The 15414-nt window shown below is 40.9% G+C and overlaps 1 long non-coding RNA gene across 2 annotated transcripts in view; it reads right to left on the reverse strand.

Annotated features, from left to right (window-relative positions):
* Positions 1–3223: 3223 nt before the first annotated feature.
* Positions 3224–15414, reverse strand: part of LOC139357157 (uncharacterized) — an 89695-nt gene continuing 77504 nt past the window's right edge. For both annotated transcript variants that reach the window (XR_011609888.1, XR_011609886.1), the window contains one exon: positions 3224–8680. This is a non-coding gene — a long non-coding RNA (uncharacterized lncRNA). The remainder of the gene's footprint in view (positions 8681–15414) is intronic.

The raw sequence follows: 15414 nt of genomic DNA on the forward strand, positions 1-15414 counted from the left end.
CAAATAAGTCTCTCAGTTTCTCCAAGTCTGTGTCTCTTCCTATTATCCCACGCTATCCATTATTCCTCATACAAAACAATCCTCTTTAGAAGGCAAGAGAGGGAGAAAGGCTGTGAATAATTATATTTGTAATATTCTTATCTCTGTCACCATAATTATTTTCTAAAATACATGAATATGATCCTATGACTCTTTCTAATCTGAAAGCAATACCTAGAGTCTAACCACTGGCATATATTGCAGTGGCAAATTTATTTTTTAAAAATATACTATTCACTGTCAAGCACACTGGCAACATGGTAGAATAATTACCTTATTATTATTTGTTGCTTTTAAGTTACTATAGCAATCTACATTAAGAAACATCTTGAGGCCGGGCGCGGTGGCTCAAGCCTGTAATCCCAGCACTTTGGGAGGCCGAGACGGGCGGATCATGAGGTCAGGAGATCGAGACCATCCTGGCTAATATGGTGAAACCCCGTCTCTACTAAAAAAATACAAAAAACTAGCCGGGCGAAGTGGCGGGTGCCTGTAGTCCCAGCTACTCGGGAGGCTGAGGCAGGAGAATGGCGTGAACCCGAGAGGAGGAGCTTGCAGTGAGCTGAGATCCGGCCACTGCACTCCAGCCTGGGTGACAGAGCAAGACTCCGTCTCAAAAAAAAAAAAAAAAAAAAAAAAAAAAGAAACATCTTGAAGTCTATATTTCTCTTTTTACTATACCATCAGAATGGATTGAAAGTAATTTCAAATCATTTCTTAAAAAGAGCATTCAGTGTTTCCTTGTTATTCACTACTTGGCTGACAAAGACAAATTCTATTTGGAAACATTATGTGACATTACCTGATACTGTTTTCCCATAAAGAAAAAAAAGTGTACCTATTTTTCTGTTTAATGAGCTAAGATAACTGAAGGCTATGGCACTCGATACATCTTGTAGCTTTTATAATATTGTCCAATTTTGCAAGATTCATAATTTACAGCTCAGATAGAGAAAGCAGAGGCGGGCATGAATGGAAATTAGAAACCTGTTGGGTAGTACTGTTGAGTGTGGTGGCTTGATGTTAATTAGGATGAGAGGTTGCATGCTTTACTCCAAGTGTGCACCAAATTGGCAGCAAAGACATATTTGCTCCACCTCTATTACCTCTGGAGAGGAAATGTCTACAAAACCCCCAAAGGTTGCCAAAGTTGGCATTTGCTGCCCTCTCCCCAGTGCTTTGTTTTCAAATGCATCCTTCTCCAGGTGGCAGCCCAGATTCCTAGCTCCCATTTTTTTCCTGGCCCAATCTGTTCTCATAATGGCTGTGATGCTGGCTGCCCATCAAAAATGTGTGCTCCTCCTTCCATAGGGCTCTGGAAAGTGGATGCCCAGGAGATCGTATTTCCCAGTCCCACGTGCATCTTGGTAGAGCCATGGACTCATTTTTACCACTGGTCTATGGGTTTAAGGTGTTTAAGAAGACTGCTTCACACCCTCTCTTTCCCCTTCTGTACTGTTAACAGAGAAACCCTTAAGGATGTCAGGGGACCACAGTGTGGAAGGAGTCTAGATCTCTCAGTTTCCACATGGAGGAAAGCTGGCCACTCACCATGACACCTACCTTGTACTGCTACATGATTAAAAAGTAAAATATTTTGTGATAACCCACTGAAATTGTATGGTTTGTCAGAGCAGTAGGCTTTATCCCAGCCCAGATAATACATTATGGTCCCTATTTCATTCTCAGTGGGTGATATAGTTGGATATTTTTCCCCCAGAATCTCATGTTAAAATGTAATCCTCAATGTTGGAGGTGGGGTATGGTGGGAGGTGATTGGATCATAGGGACGGATTTCTCATGAATGGCTTAGTGCCATCCTCTTGGGGCTGTCTTTGTGACAGTGAGTGAGTTCCCATGAGATCTGGTTGTTTCAGTATGGTACCTCCCTGCTGCACTGTCTCCTGCCCCTGCTTTCACCATGTGACATGCCTGCTTTCGCTTCACCTTTTGCTATGAGTAAAAGCTCCCTGAGGCCTCCCAGAAGCTGAGCAGATGTGGGTGTCATGCTCTTACAGAACCATAAGCAAATTAAACATTTTTTCTTTTGAAATTACCCAGCCTCGGGTATTTTTTTTTTTAACAGCAATACAAGAATGACCTAACACAGCTGGCTAAACACTAATGCCCAGGATTAAGTCAGAGAATGATGACCCCCTCCTACCAGAGGATTTGTGTTTTGCTCGGGGGGAACCGCCTACCCTTGTCCTCTGTCAAATGATAATGTTCGTGGTTGTACATGCCAACCACATGGTGACTGATCCTGCCGTCCATCAACATGATGAGGAGAAAATAAGGCTGGTTAGAATCAGAGTTCCTGGATCTGAGTTCTAATAGCTTAATAGTTAGTGGGTACTGAGCAGGTTATTTAACTCCCTGAGCCATGGTTTTCTCATCAGGAAAGTGGGGAGGGGTTGTCATGTTCAAGACTTTGGAACCTGACAGCCCCCAGTTTGCGATCTATAAAATCTTTATGAATTCCTTACTCTTTGTAAGACTTGGTTTTCGCATCTGCAAAATGCAGATAAGAACACCTTTCTTGTGGGCTTTCTGGCTTACTCACTCATTTAATAATTTATTTATTAATTCAACAAGTATTTACTGAGAACTTTCTCTGTGCCAGACAAAATTACAAATACAGGAATACAATTGTGAACAAGACAAAGTTTTTGTCCTTATAAAGCTTATAGTGGCCATGGTAGATAATAAACAAATAAACCTGTATTCAACTAGTATGGTGAAGTGAAATGAGCTTTTGACTGTAAGTCTCTTACACAGTACCTGGTACATGGTGAACACTAAGAAGTGGGAGCTGTTATTAATATTAACTATAAAGATGAAAATGCTGAGTAATTATATTCAAAAACATCCAGTAGGGCTGTTGTGAGGATTAGATGTAATTAGTGTTTATAAGCTATTTATTTTATCTGCTTACTTGGTGATTAGTTGAAGCAAATATAAAGAATATGTTAAGTTTCCCCTCACTATTTCGGTGAGGTTGGGATATTTTTGGTTAGCATAAGTCACTTGTTTCTTGAGAGCAGAGGAACCACAGTCAAAATGTAGCCCCTACCCCAGGCCAGTCTAAGTTGCTTTGAGGTGTTGTGTCTGCCCTCGAGCAGAAATAGTTTAACTTTGGTGAAATTGAATGCGGGAGAATAGGACCCTTCGAATGGCCCCTGGATACTGTCGTTGGCACAAAATGCCCAGACCCTAAATAGAAGCTCCAACTTGACTGACACCAGTGTCCATCTGCTGGACAGCGCCTCTCAAAATCCTGATGTGGAATAACGGCGCACTGCCTCTGAGTAAAAAATAGTTAGCTTCAATGCGTGTATGGGAAGGGGAGTATGTGAGAGCAGGCAGGTAAAAGGATTTGCAAGGTACTATCTGTTTTTGAGATTCTTGCCATGTGATTTTCCTACAAACAGGTGAGCAGAGCACACTGTTAGCTAGTAGTTTGGGTTGCATAAGTAGGATGAGCATCAAAGTTATCCAATGTGGGACACTTTTGGGTGTGAAAGGGAACAGTATTAATAATTATATCAGGACAGCAGGAGTAAGTCAGGGTTTCCCTGGGCAGCAAAAGAGACACATGTTCACCCTGAGCATGTCCTCAGGAAAAAAGCTGTTACTGATTTTTAATAATCACGAGGAAACAGAAAATATATAAAAATAGCCTATGAATTTAATCTCCACAGAAGTTTTATTAACATCTTAAATGCCCTTACAATACATAGTACTTTGCATACTATGTACTTAGCATGCAATGTATTGTATAACATGTGCTTCTTTCAACTATAGAGCTGTGGTATACAATGTTTTTGCAATCTGTTCTCTAATTTTAGTAACATGCTATAAACATTATGTCCAGTCTTTGAATATAACATACAGTATTTTAAAATGTAAGAAAAAGAGGGAGAGAAAAAAATCATTTTTCTTTAAATGAGTTTGCTTTTACACAGGAATATAACATGGTGAGTCGGAAAAATACAATAAAGCCTTTTGATGCTTCATATTTTCTGAAAACCTAGTGGGGAAGAAAGGGAAAGTCCTAAGAGGGGAGTTAATGGTCATAGTTTATCATTTCTCACCAGTTTAGAGCAGGGATTAGCCCATAATTTGGCAGTAAAGGGGTATGGCCTAAGTATTCCCAATAGGGTCATCTGGAAACTGAAGTTGGAAGAGGTGCAGAACTTTTATCAGTAGGCCTCAAAGAGGGGAATAGAAACAGCGGGGAGACGGTAGTGTTCTGTTGCCTTGGGCCATTCCAGAGCAGTGACTATAAGGCCCTCTCTCTTCTGGAGCACAGTGTACAGTCCTCTCACCAAGAAGGGCCAGGTTGGTTCTCCTGAAAGCAGACTGAGAGACACTGATTTTCCTTAGGAAGTGGGTTGAGGTGTGCTCTTACCTCTGAGATTCGGCTTCGGGTCTTGGTTAGGACCTGGAAAGCTTTATTTTCAATCAGCATGCCAGGGATTCTGATATAGGCAGTCCATGGACAATGCTTTGAAAAATAACTGAATTAGATGATGCGTAACTTCTTTATTTTCCTTTGAAATAAATCTGAATTAAGCTAAAATAATATAGTGTAGCAAAAGTGTTTTTGCATTATCCATATATGAACGTATGTCTGTAATTGACATGTATGATTAGAAGCTTAGAGAAAATTTCGTTTGTCAAAAAGTAAAATTCCTTTATAAAGAGAGAATTTATGGTGATTTTTCTCATTCTTACTCATTTCTTTCAAGGTGGGATTTAATTTCCCATGACAATCATTTCTTCAAATGACACACACTCACAAGTACATAATTTTCCTTTGAAAAATTCAATATACTGTTCACCTCTAGGGCCTTTTCTTTGCAGTGGAATTATTTGTATAATTTCACACTTTAGCTGTATTCTTTGAATTCTTATTAATAATTGTACATGATTTGTTATGAGAACAAACACACATCAATAGGAACACTGAGTGCACAAATTGTAAACACAACTAAAATTAAGCAATTGTCTGTTTCTTCTAGCTTGTCCAGCAAACACAATTTACATACTTCTTTCACCTTGAAAATGAAACTAGGTTTTAATCAATTATTCAATCATTTCAAGACAGAATTGAATATGGCCTTCATTCAATTTATTAATTTTGAAATTATAGTATTCCAATTGAATAAAAATATTTTAAAAGGCCACTGTATCTTGTTCTCTAATTTTCAAAGTACCATATATAATTGCTGCGGTAGGAGCTTATTTATGCCTCCTTGTTAATTCACAAACTTGCTCATTTTCTTCTGGCTTGCAACAAAGGATTTAATGAACAAATTCAGGAGTACTATGGTATCCCAAGATGAAAAGTTTACAAAATTCACCACCAGACATTTACTAGTAGGCAATATACATTATCATTAGTAATTAAAACTACATTACCCTTGTCAAAATGAATGGAAAAATGAGTCTTATGGTGTGCTGCTCTTGTATTTTATCATGTTTGTTTAGCATTTGTCTATTGGTGTGTTTCATGGGGCTTCCCATTGCAGATGCTGCATAGCACAGTAGCAATATTAGAGCACAACATGAAAGAATATGATTAATCCGTCCCTTGTTTATGTACCAGGGATCCACTGTGCAAAAATCTTGTAATCTGAGGTGAGTCTCCCCTTTGATGTTAGTGAGTAAGCAAAGTTCTGCTTTCTTTATCACTTTAGAAAAGTATTCTAATTCCTACTCTTTACTTTCCCCTTCAATTTCTGATACACATATATCTCCATGGTTCATGAAAAATTTTCCCTGAAATAAATGGTGATGAAATGGAGACAAAGAATATGGTAACCAGTCTTTCCTTTCTATAACATGCTGCTTGTCTATTCAACCAGCACTTACTGAATACCTGCCCTGTGCCAAACGCTGGGTAGGCAATAAGGAGAGAAGATGAAAATCAATGAGAGAGTTTCTGCTCTCCAGGAGTTCACATTCTGGTTGGAGAGACAAATGCATAAATACATTAATTGAAATAGAATGTGGCAAATGCATTCACATTCTGGTTGGAGAGACAAATGCATAAATACATTAATTGAAATAGAATGTGGCAAATGCAGTAATGTACACATGTGACCCCTGCATAGGGCACACATGTGACACACATGCATGGCAGGGCTAAAGGAGCATATGGGGAACATCTGACCAGAGGATGACCACCCATGAGGCTCCATGGCATAACAGTCATTGAGTTGAGGCTTAAAGCACAAGCAGACAAACAGAGGGAACTTAAAAGAGCATGCCTTGTGGGGTTGGGGCGAGGTAGGCTGCGTAGCTAAGTGTAAAGGGAACAGGGAAGAGAGAGGCTGTATTGAAGAATGGAAAAAGCTCCATGTTGTAGACTAAATTGCATCCCCCTGCCCTGCCAATTCACATCTTGAAGCCCCAATCCCCAGGGTGACTATATTTGGAGACAGGGCCATTAAGGAGGTAATTAAGATTAAATGAGGTCATAAGAGTGGGGTCCTCATCCAATAGGACTAGCGTTGTAATAAGAAGAGGAAGGGACACCAGAGATCTCTGGTGAGAAAAGAGGTCATGTGAGTACATAACAAGATGGTAGCCACTTACAAGTCAAAAGGAGAGATCTCAGCATGAAGCCTATCTTGCTGGCTCCTTGCTCTTGGGCTTCTCAGCCTCCAGAACTGTGAGAAATACATTTCTGTCAATTAAGTCACCCATTCTGGGGGTATTTTGTCATGGCAGCTCTAGCAGACTCCTACACTCTATGAGTCAGTGTTAAAAGGGCTTTGCCTGAATTGCTAAGGAATCTGGACTAGAAGTGACAGATGGCTAATTTGCAGAGCAGTGTCATGGTCACATTTGGGCTTTTTGAAGACTGCTGTGTCTGCAGTGGGGACGGCAGGTGGGAGGGAAGGTAGACTGAGGCCATAAAACATGCAAGGAATAGAAACATAAGGGCAGATCAAAGACCTCAGTCTGGGGAGCCAGGAGGGGGCTATATTTTAGTCCAGCTCTTCTACTACCAGCTGTTTGACCTTGAGACAATCACTTTACTCTTCTGGGCCCCTGCTTCCTCTTCTGTAAAACGAGGAGTGTTGACTCATGGGTAGTCACTATGGCCTCACATAATGGACATTCTTCTCTGAATACTCTCCCCTCCTCTTCCCCACACTGTGTTTGAACCTCATGACCCTGTCCCACAGGCTACAGCTGACTGGATCAAAGTGGTCACCTTACTTAGTCTGGCTCTTTCTCTCAAAGCTTTGGTCAGAGTCAGTCATGATGTCTGGGTACTAGGAACTGCTGTGGTCTGAATGTATGTGTCCCCCACAGATTCACAGTTGAAATCTAAATCCCCAATGTAATAGTATTAAGAGGCGGGGGCTTTGGGAGGTGATTAGGCCATGAGGTCTCCACCCTCATGAATGTGACTAGTACCCTTATAAAGGAGGCTTGAGGGAGCCTGTTGTCCCTTCCACCATGTGAGGTCACAGCAAGAAGGTGCCATCTATGAGGAATAAGCCCTCACTGGACATCAAATCTGCTGGCATCTTGATTTTAGTCTTCCCAGCCTCCAAAACTGCAAGAGATAAATTTCTGCTACTTATAAATTACCCAGTCTAAGGTATTTTGGTACAGCAGCTCAGCCAGAATAAGACAGGAACCAAGTCACATTAACAAGAGAAAGTTTTTGGAATCTTATTCATGTGTCCTCAGAGTGGCCCCTGTTCACCATATTCCTGAGACCTGCTTGTTCAGATTTTCCTTGAGTTCTCCTTGATTTCTCACCTCCATATATTTAGATTATTAATTTTTTCCCTTAAGCTAGCTTGAGTCAGTTTTTGTAATTTATAACTAGAAATGTATTATCCAAATGACTTCCTGATTTAACATTTGATGAATCTGACATAAGGGCATGACATGCATTTGTAGCTGGTCTAGGGCCAGCCACATCCCATTCAGAATGGCAGAGTGGTTGCTGGGGTATAAGATCCTCAGTCTTCCTATAAGATTTATCTACTCATCTGTCGATGTGTCTGAAATTTCTACTCTAATAGTCACACCTGTGGATAGGGAATTTCTGCAATGCCCCTGTCAATGAGTCTTGGATTGTAAGACTCATTACTTATTTATCATTAGAAAACAGGGTCCCAAGGAGGGAAGGTTTTGAGGATGGATAAAGTTAGAAAATACATGGATCTAAGAAGTCAGCAGGCCAGAACTGAGATTTCAGGGTGCTAAGATCTTTTGGTGGTAGTCATGGGTCCAGATGACTCTGGAGGTAGAGGAAGGGTGCACCAAATGACAGAATGGAAAGAAAATTGATCAGTGAGATCATCCAATGCAGAACTGATCATTTCATTGTGGTTCAATCTTGGACCAGAGTAGGGCCTCTAGGAAGTTCTGTGAGAGTCCAGCTTGATTGTTCACATTCTCCGTGAAGAACTGTTCTCCTTTCCAAAGTTTATGAGTAGAGAGCCCCTCTAGGAAGCTGAAATGAGCAGGTTCTGGGCAGTGCACCGAGACGAGCACATGCTTAGGTTGGAAGCTGCCATCCCAATGCTTGCTCTCCCACTTGCTGACCAAGGGCTTCAGCCAAGGTGCTCAATCCCCTTGTGCTTCCCTTCCATTTCTTGTGAGGTAACTGTGAGTAGAAATTAAGTAAGGTGCCATATGGAAAGATGTTTAATAAATGTTTACAATGAAAGAAAAAACACACATCTATAGCTACCAAAGTTAAATGATATTTTTCACAGGCAAAAACCTTCATCAAGATGCCATTGAAAGAGAAGACTAGGAAATGGTTTGGATGGCACAGATTTGTTAGATTTTATGTTTTGCTCCAAACTATAACTTCAGTAATTTGTCTGGGAATAGACATGATTTCTCCAAGCACCTTTTGTCCTGCTATGATATTATTTTGACATCTCTGCCAACTGGCATTTTGTCAGTTATTTAAACAAGATTGCTCTGGCTGGAAACTTGGAACCTGTGTTAGAATTCTCCACCTCTTGTGTACTCTGAGATAGATGTTCTACCTCTCTGTGCCATAGTTTCTTTATGTCTGAAAACAAACTCATGCCTGCTTCCCTATCTTATGGATTCTCCATGGAAAACAATGAACAAAAGTGATAACTAAGCACTCTTCCCCCAGTCAAGTGCAGTAGTTCAGTTTTGTATACCTTAACCGCATGGTATTTTAAATCAACCGGAGAAATAGGCACTCACCTCCTCAGCCAAGAAGATTAAAAATTTATGCCAACAGAATGAAAAAGCATGCTGATTCTGTTCGTTTTACCCATTAACTTCATTCCACAATGAAGAGAATGGACTGCTTAACAAATACATGTGAGCTCATTTAAATGGTATAGACACTTATTTTCATGTAAAGATAGTGGTATGTATGATGGATGACCTTAAAATCATATCCAGTGCCATGGTTTAGATCTACAATTTTGTATACTTTTAGAATTCACTGTTAAAAACAGGAATCATTGATTGTAGGCTGATGCTGCTACTGCAAAATGCTGCTCAGCCCCGCAGTGCTCTCAGTTGGGTTGAGAAAGTCATCTCCATCCAGAGCCTCAAAGGCCACCCTGACATTGTTTTGGTTGAAAATATGAATGACAACAGCCATCTGGGCTCCTCAGGGTGCTAAGGTGGCCTGTGATGCCTCCACTAGTCCTTTGCAACGCCTCCAGCACACCCAGCAGCTGTTTCCCAGTGTCCATGTACACAAAGGTGGCTATCAACCCTGGGGAGGGAGTGCTTCCTGTGTCCTCCTTGGAAAAGAGGGTGGCCCTGAATAACTTGTACCATGTCAGGATACATAGGCAGAGTTCTGATTCAGTGATTCTGTGTCTCTGTTGAGCTGATGAAAGTCTTTAAGTCTAGTAGAAAAAGCTCAGTCTCCCTTCTCAAATGGACTGAAGTGCAAATCCTAACTTAGTCACTAACTCCACTAATTCACTCTGTGATCATCAGCTAATTGTACAATTTTCTGAGCCTTGGTTTCTTCACCAGTAAAATAGATAACTGGAAACAGGGTTGTATTAAATAAAACAACCAGTCCAAATTAAAGGACTTAATAAGTATTTGGTTTCTCCTTGATTATTAAAACCATTGGATTTATTCAGAGCTAGGTACAGTTGTTAAGTTAGTTCTTTTCATGAAACAAACGACATTAACCACAATCAAATATTCTTTATTGACTGGATAGAGATGAGCTCATGTAGAAAATGAAAGCATATTTTGTGGATGAGCCTTGCCAAGTGCACTTTGATGTTTTTGTTGTTTAAGAGCAAAGCCAGATGGAGATGATGAAGTGGCTAAGCTGGGTGCAAAAATATGAGACCAAGGTATTTTTTCACTAGTTTTTACCCATGGAATTACTTGGCACCTTCCCCGAGTTATAAAAGAGAGCTTCTGCTCCAAGTCTGTAGGTCACACATCCCCTATCCAGACCCCCAAAGTCCTTTAGCAAAATCTGACTTTGAGTTAAAAGCAGAAATGGGTTGTGAGCATCTGCTCTGGAGGCGTCAGATAACACTCTTGCTTATCAAATCTTGATCAGAGAGGATGCCAGAAACATATGGAAAGGCCTTGCCCCCTGACCTTCCCACTAGAATGTTTGGAAACCAGGGGGCTCAGGGTGCTTTAGGAGAGGCCTGAAAAAGAGGCTAGTATGCTTCAATTCTGTTCTACACACATTTATCAAGCTGGTCCCAAATGGTAGACATACTACCAGGAGCCTGGGTGGCATTAGGACCCTCACAGAGACGAGAAGGCACTTAGTCTCTGGAACCACAATCTCCAGAGCACCAGTATCTTGGTAAATTCATATTCAAACATTTGATTTGCACATGATAACCTCTGTGTCCAGCAACAATACAGCCCAGCAACAAAACCGGTCCAGCAACAATACAGCCATTATAATTTTTTGTTGTTTTCTATGTATGAGCTCACAGAATTCCAGGCATTGTATAGAATATAGTCACAGTAGTTTTACATTCAGTATTGCATCAGATGTGAGATCTTAGTTGCCTAATTTAAAAAACAGTCTAATTTGTATGATAAGTTATGCCAAAGAGAATGATACACAGTAGAAACTCGTAATTTCCAAATTTTGGAACTGATTTGAGGATTAAATGGAATGATTGATGAAAAGTACCTAGTTCAGTGCCTGGCCCATTATAGGTCCCTTGATTCACATTGAGCATCACCAAGGTTTGTACCAAATCAGCAAATGGTCCCTCCAAACAGGCCAACAAGATCATGAGTATAATTAGGCAGTAATCAATACAATTATGGAATTATTGGGTTAGAAGGGAATTTGAACATTCATGTGATCTCCCCTTATAGCAGACCTAAATCTGTCAGCCTTACTTCTAAGCCCAGTTTCTTTACCCTGTCTAAGCATGTTCAGGATGAATCAACTTTTGATTTTACTCTTCATGAGTGCCTAAAATCAGAATTACATCTACATACTGTTTTTCAATAAACTGCTTGTAGTAGCCAGGGAGAAATGTTTTTCCTCTAACTTCCCAGTCCAACTTCAAACAGAAAGTATCCTTATAAAAAAACTGGCCAGATGCAGGTATATATCTCTGAGGGTTGTCCTGGTTTCTTTTTAAATTAGGCAGTGAATATACTTCTTGACATACCCACACAAGATTTGTGGCAAAACACCTTTCTTTCATGTAACTGATTTTCCTTTAATCCCAGCCTTAATGTATATCATTCTTGATGCATAATCTCAAATGGGCTTTGAACTAGCAAATGCTAACTTTGAATAATGAAGAAATAAATGACAGTTTACTTTATAGCTGGGCTCAGGATACATGGGGTTGAGGGGCAATGGCAGTATAACTGTTCACCTTTCACCTTGGCACAAGCAGGTAAAGTACAAAAAGGAAGTGATTAGTAAGAGGTGACAATAAGTTAAAACCCAGAGGCCGAGTGTTCCCGATGCATTTGCATTCCTCGATTTGTAAGGCAGTGTTTAAAATAAAAAACCATCACCAAGACAGAAAAACTGCTATAGTTATATCACAGCACACTGAGTTGCAAACCTTTTAATGAAAGACATAATTCTTGGGTTGTCTACATCATACTATATTCTCATGCAAAACACTTTAATGCCTGGTGTAAATTACTTTAGACTTACTTAGTGTGAATTGCATTTTTTAATCTTGGGTGTTCAGTTCTATTTTCCATTTGGAGTCCAGGAGAGCAATATCCAAATAAAGCCAGATGAGCTCCATACCTCCAGCCTCTCCTTCTCTGCTTTTGCTCTCCCACCACTACCCTTCTTTTCCTCCCCACCTCTAGGACAACTACAGTTCCCAGTTCATCTTTAGTTGGAGGGTATAATCTGGTGCTTGGTCAGAAAAGCGAACAAAGGCAGCTTTTCCCTGGACAGGATGCTGGACAAAAGATCGCCAGCAGTGCCCCAGCCCACAGTGGACCAGCTCCATCTGCAGAAAGATGAGGCTTGCTGAGCAGAGCTCTACCCTCTTCACAGCAGGATATAGTAGAATGATCACCAAAAACTGCTTGTACCCTGTCTGCCTTCTTAGAAGGACATAGCTGACGGAAAATTAAAATAGTCACATAAAATGGCCTAGGCCTGGGACCAGAGTATGCATACAGTATGCACATCCTGCTGGCCTGACTGACTGTTACCATGGTCATCTTTCTAAAACACCAATTAGACCAAACCTTTCTCAGCACATTGACCATCTTCCATGTTTCCCTCTAAGGTGACTTAATCATTCATATTAACCCCTAAAACACTGTCTATATGCCTTTTGTTTGTTGGTTTGTTTTTTGAGACAGTCTCACTCTGTCACCCAGGCTGGAGTGCAGCGGCATGATCTCAGCTCACTACAACCTCTGCCTCATGGGCTCACGTGATCCTTCTGCCTCAGCCTCCCAAGTAGCTGGGATTACAGGTGTGTGCCCCCACACCCTGCTAATTTTTCGTGTTTTATTTTAGCCAAGACAGGGTTTTGCCCATGTTGGCCAGGCTGGTCTCTAACTCCTGACCTCAGCTGATCTGCCTGCCTCAGCTTCCCACAGTGCTGGGATTACAGGCATGAGCCACTACACCTGGCCCCATATGCCTTTTTATTTTTTTAGATGGAGTTTCGCTCTTGTTGCCCAGGCTGGAGTATGATGGCATGATCTCAGCTCACTGCAACCTCTGCTTCCTGGGTTCAAGTGATTCCCCTGCCTCAGCCTCCCGAGTAGCTGGGATTACAGGCACCCACCACCACGCCCAGCTAATTTTTGTATTTTTAGTAGAGACGGGGTTTCACCATGTTGGCCAGGCTGGTCTTGAACTCCTGACTTCAGGTGATCCACCTGCCTCAGCCTCCCACAGTGCTGGGATTACAGGCGTGAGTCACTGTGCCCGGCTCCCCTTATGCCTTTTTAATAGCAAGTGTCATCATGGACCATAGGTGGTACACAATGTCTTCCTTTACAATCTGTAGGCACGTCTGTAGGCATATCCAAATAAAGCCAGATGAGGCATATCCAAATAAAGCCAGATGAGCTCCATACCTCCAGCCTCTCCTTCTCTGCTTTTGCTCTCCCACCACTACCCTTCTTTTCCTCCCCACCTCTAGGACAACTACAGTTCCCGGTTCGTCTTTAGTTGGAGGGTATAATCTGGTGCTTGGTCAGAAAAGTGAACAAAGGCAGCTTTATTTATTCATCTAATTCAGATTTATTCATCTAAGAATCCCAGGGCATAGCACTGTGCTGGCATGCTCAAAGTTCGCTAAATGAATGAATGATATATCCTATGGAGAAAGATGCCAGATTTATACATTGCCATTTAAATCATATATATTTTCATTTCACAATCTCCAAATTGTGTAATGAAAGTAGGAAACACCCTGTAATGGTGACAGAATTCCATATTCTGTGTTCTGAAAAATACATAATGATAGTAAAATATTGAATGTGATTATCCACTTTTAATTCAAGAGATTGGCAACATGGCTGCATATGCAATTTTTTTGGTGGTGGGAGCAAGGGTGAATGAAGAATTTAATATATTTTGTGCAGGATTCCCTTTTTTTCTGATGGAAGAAAAGTAGCTTTTACTTATTTATCTATAACCTTTGTATGGCTCTATTTTTTCAGCTGGTTCTTCCTATCCAGTTTCAGGGTCTAAATAGGGTTTGGTCCAAGGCTAGCTAAAGCCCTGGATGGGATGAGTCTGGCACCTATTCCTGTGACTATTGATTCTGGGGCTATGCCAGGTCTCTGGGGATTGGAAAGATTCCCTATCTGAGGCTACTTGGCTATGAAAACTTGTCCTGGAGCTCTTGCCAACTAAAACACAGTAGGAGAAAATGTTGTGTGGCAACTGAGTATAAACACAACAGTTGGAATGCTTCAGAAAGAAGTTTGGATTTCCTGGTTAAGTGTATTCAATGTTAAAACAACAATAACAGTGTTAAAAACACATTTGGGGATTGTTAGAATGCCTTACCCACTGGTTCTGATTATTATGCTTAGAGGCTTATTAGATGTACTGATGTCTCTGAGAAATATTTTCTTAGGGACTATGTTCAAGGTTATGTCTACACAGACAAGTTAAAGTGAAGAAATTCCAACACCTATGGAATAATGAAAGGGGAGTAAAAATATATGGGTTCTGCTTTTTGTCTGTAACCTGATGAGCTCTGAAAGTCTGGCTAAATCATGTTTCTGACTCTCAGTTTTCTCATCTGTAAAGTGGGTAGGTCACTCATAGAAGTCTCTGAAGTGCCTCATAGTACTGAAGCTTGATGAGCTTTGCCCTCCTCTGAAATTGACCAAATGTCCTCAGTCCAGTATGTTTTTGCTTGAGTAGAGATGAAAGGCTCTTAGTTTTTAAATCATGGCTTTTGATGTTAGCACAGGGACAGAAAACCTCATTAATTTTTCACCCAGGGACTACCTAGTGGGACAAGGCCTTTTTATGGGTTGAATTGTGTGTCTCCATGACTGACCCTCCCCACAAGAAAATATATGGTACACTGAAGTCCTAACCCCAGTTCTTAGAACTGTAACCTTCATTGGAAATAGGGTCTTTGAAGATTTAAGCAAGTTAAGATAAAGTTAACCATTTCACATTTCTACATGTCTCATCTCTTAATCTTCAAAAGACCTCTACAAAGCACATGTCATTGCTCCCAATTACAGGTAAAGAATTGAAAGTGCCGAGAAGTTGTATAATTTTCTAAAAGCCTGTGGTTAGTAAGGAATAGAGCCAGGGCTCAAACCCAGATATATCTGCCCCCAATGCCTGGGCTCTTAGCCACTACTCCATCAGCCTTCTATAGAGAGGTTATCTGGCCATGTGTAATTCCGAAGGCACTC

This window comes from Macaca nemestrina, chromosome 11 (genome assembly GCF_043159975.1).
Source record: "Macaca nemestrina isolate mMacNem1 chromosome 11, mMacNem.hap1, whole genome shotgun sequence".
Taxonomy (NCBI): domain Eukaryota; kingdom Metazoa; phylum Chordata; class Mammalia; order Primates; family Cercopithecidae; genus Macaca; species Macaca nemestrina.